Source organism: Aulonocara sp. 'chitande type north' Nkhata Bay, linkage group LG4, assembly GCF_057382095.1.
Source record: "Aulonocara sp. 'chitande type north' Nkhata Bay isolate Kocher_YH1m ecotype deep benthic linkage group LG4, A_spYH_male_GT1.1, whole genome shotgun sequence".
Lineage (NCBI taxonomy): Eukaryota > Metazoa > Chordata > Actinopteri > Cichliformes > Cichlidae > Aulonocara > Aulonocara sp. 'chitande type north' Nkhata Bay.
This window is the reverse complement of record NC_141347.1, coordinates 2,327,047-2,331,270: the sequence shown is the minus strand read 5'-3', so window position 1 is coordinate 2,331,270 and position 4,224 is coordinate 2,327,047.

Sequence of the window (4,224 nt, the reverse complement as noted above, 5' to 3'; positions counted from 1 at the left end):
CCCACCTGGACCTCTCCTGCCTCCCCCCTCCACGCAACCCCACCTGCAAGCTTGTAAGACAGCTCTGTATACTATCCTTAGATTCACTCGCAACCCTCTGTGGGATTCCCCTGACTGCTCTCTCCTCTGTTTCAGTGCCCTGGCCTGCCACAGTTTCCCCTGCCCAGTACCTGTACCCAGTTATCCCTGCCATCTAGTTATCATCACAGTATTTTCTCTCGCCTCAGACATCTAGTTTATGTTCACTGATTCTAGTCTGCACTTTCTGTTAGCCTCTGAGCATTGTAAAATAAAATCTCTTTTCGTTACACCTCACCCCTGGCCTCCGGTTTTGAATCTGCACTTGAGTCCATCCCATTTCCACGGGCCACTGTGCCATGACATGTTTGCCTACTGGTGGTGGTCAGGGGGCCCGGTGGCGCCTGTGTCCGGCAGCCTCGTTTCTGTCAGTGCGCCCCAGGGCAGCTGTGGCTACAATGTAGCTTGCTATCGCCAGTGTGTGAATGTGTGTGTGAATGGGTGGATGACTGAATGTAGTGTAAAGCGCTTTGGGGTCCTATGGACTAGAAAAGCGCTATACAAATGCAGGCCATTTACCATTTACCAATATAATCCATTTCTTTTTAAATCAACAAAACCCACAATGATAACTGATTACTGATGATAATGATAACTTCATCAGTTCAGTTTATGAGTTTAGCATAGTCAACAATACCCTAATAGTACTGAAAAAATACCATCTTAAATGGGGCATCAGCAGCAGGGTCATCAGTTTCTCTCTCTGTTCTGCATTTTTGTCAAAAAATGCAGAACAGCTAATTATCAAGAAGACAAATGTGCAAAATAAGCTGCTTGTAGAGATCAACTTCTTCTTTCTAGATGAAAGCTTGAAAAGTCAGCAAAGAACTCATCTGCATATTGCTTTAAGAAATGGTTCATCACGCTACTGTCGTTCTAACTTGATGAAGAAATGCTCCATTCATGTTTGACTTATTCAGTAATTTTCAGACATGTGATACAGTGATGCACATCAAGCACGGTGGTTTTGGTTTTAATTTAGTTCAGTCTGTAACTATTAATGTCATGGAGCAACTGTAACCACATAATTTCCTTAGGCATTAATAATGTCAGGGTCCTGGGACTGGGCGACCCAGGATCCCTGGGCAGTCATGGACCTGTGTATTATTATTATGTATTTTTGGTGTCGTTTCCCCTTCTCTGTGCGTGTACATATGTGTGTTTCTCTGTGCTGTGTTAGTCTGTGTCCCACTCATATGTTTAGGCGAGGTATGGGTGTGTATGTCTGCGGGTGTGCCTGGAGGATGGAGCTCGGCCACCTGCAGGCCTGAGGGGTGTGGCCCTGCGGAGGGACTGGCCACACCCGAAGCCACACACCTGCCGCTGATCAGGGCTCGTCGGGGGAGCTACTTAGGAGAGTCTTGGAGCTCCCACCGACGCGGGATCATTGAGTTATCTTACCAAGTCAGTGTGTGTTAGCTTAGGTCTGTGCTGCGCGTATATGCCCGCCGAGGGTTAGTGTTGACGGCTGCGTCTCTGGTTTCCCTACAGGAGGAGGAGTGGTCCGGAGAGGCAGCACGCACGGGGGTGCGGAAACACAACAGCGGGGAGCACGAGCACAGATATCGGAGGGAAGCACGCACACGGGGTTCGAGGGAGCAACGGGGAGTTATTGTATTTACAGCCTTTTCACTGTAAATAAAGAGCACTGTTTGCATCGCAGAGTCTGCGTTTTGGGTCCTCCTTTCCCCACATCCCCACGGTCTGCCAGCCAGACCGTGACAAATAAAGTATTCTGAGTATTCAGTTTAACTTTTATTTAACCAACAGAACACATCCTGTCTGGAGCACGAAGTTGGTTTGCGGGGTCAAATTTTCCACTATTTTCTCTATTACAAAGTTAGAACCCACTCTCACCAACCAGATAACTCTACCTGTCTTTACCTGATACATGTTGTTCACTATTATTCTGTGTGAAAAAATATCACTGTGGCCACGACCACTTTAATATTGAAAGACATACCTAAAGCCTGAAAGTATTACATTGTGAAATACACACTTCTCCAAAAATTCTTTGTTTATTTGGGTTATAATGATAATATATTATGTGCATAGAAGACAAATGAAAACTTCCCACAGGGCATCCAGCAATCAGACAGATTTTAGACAGAAAAGAACTCGCCTACATCTTCAGATATCGGTGCGGCTGGTTAACTGTCAAGAGGGTGAGTGTGGGGTGATGGGAGTGGCACATCTAGCCCTGAGCCAGAGGTTTGATCTGTGATCAATTACATGTTGGCTAAAAAACATAAACACGTTATTTTCTTTTCTAATAGTGGGAAAGTCAAACAGCTTTATGTGCTCTAGCGCTCTGAATCAGCACGTGGACCAAACCAAAACATGAAATAAGGAGGGGTGGGGTCAGAGGCTGACTGGATATTTTCATTTGTTCCCAAAAACAAATGAAAAAATGCTAGAAAACGAACACGTTTTAATGTAAACATTATTTTATGCTGACAGGGCAATAATATTCACACAAAAAACAAAACTGAATCTTCTACTCTTGTCTGGAGCCCCTGTCAGGCATGGGCCCTGCAACAGGCAGAGCACCTCATTGAACAAAGCACTGATCACAGGGCAGACAACCACCAGTTGATCTAACATGCATATTTGTGGACAGTGGGAGGAAGCTGAAGCACCCAGATGACCTTAGATGACAGTATGGTTTGTATCCTTCTTGCTGTGAGACAACAATGTTAACCACCCAGATAGCAAAACAAGAAAATGTTGGAGTTTTTTTTGGACAGTTACTTGCTTTTTAACGATTAAACCAGTAGTTTTGTGGAGGGTTGCTGCCCCCAATCAGAAACCATCACTAAATTAAAGTAAACTTTAGCACTAAAGGCATTAGAAAAATGATCCATACCTTTGTTACCTCTACTATACAGGGAGTGCAGAATTATTAGGCAAATGAGTATTTTGTCCACATCATCCTCTTCATGCATGTTGTCTTACTCCAAGCTGTATAGGCTCGAAAGCCTACTACCAATTAAGCATATTAGGCGATGTGCATCTCTGTAATGAGAAGGGGTGTGGTCTAATGACATCAACACCCTATATCAGGTGTGCATAATTATTAGGCAACTTCCTTTCCTTTGGCAAAATGGGTCAAAAGAAGGACTTGACAGGCTCAGAAAAGTCAAAAATAGTGAGATATCTTGCAGAGGGATGCAGCAGTCTCAAAATTGCAAAGCTTCTGAAGCGTGACCATCGAACAATCAAGCGTTTCATTCAAAATAGTCAACAGGGTCGCAAGAAGCGTGTGGAAAAACCAAGGCGCAAAATAACTGCCCATGAACTGAGAAAAGTCAAGCGTGCAGCTGCCAAGATGCCACTTGCCACCAGTTTGGCCATATTTCAGAGCTGCAACATCACTGGAGTGCCCAAAAGCACAAGGTGTGCAATACTCAGAGACATGGCCAAGGTAAGAAAGGCTGAAAGACGACCACCACTGAACAAGACACACAAGCTGAAACGTCAAGACTGGGCCAAGAAATATCTCAAGACTGATTTTTCTAAGGTTTTATGGACTGATGAAATGAGAGTGAGTCTTGATGGGCCAGATGGATGGGCCCGTGGCTGGATTGGTAAAGGGCAGAGAGCGCCAGTCCCACTCAGACGCCAGCAAGGTGGAGGTGGAGTACTGGTTTGGGCTGGTATCATCAAAGATGAGCTTGTGGGGCCTTTTCGGGTTGAGGATGGAGTCAAGCTCAACTCCCAGTCCTACTGCCAGTTTCTGGAAGGCACCTTCTTCAAGCAGTGGTACAGGAAGAAGTCTGCATCCTTCAAGAAAAACATGATTTTCATGCAGGACAATGCTCCATCACACGCGTCCAAGTACTCCACAGCGTGGCTGGCAAGAAAGGGTATAAAAGAAGAAAAACTAATGACATGGCCTCCTTGTTCACCTGATCTGAACCCCATTGAGAACCTGTGGTCCATCATCAAATGTGAGATTTACAAGGAGGGAAAACAGTACACCTCTCTGAACAGTGTCTGGGAGGCTGTGGTTGCTGCTGCACGCAATGTTGATGGTGAACAGATCAAAACACTGACAGAATCCATGGATGGCAGGCTTTTGAGTGTCCTTGCAAAGAAAGGTGGCTATATTGGTCGCTGATTTGTTTTTGTTTTGTTTTTGAATGT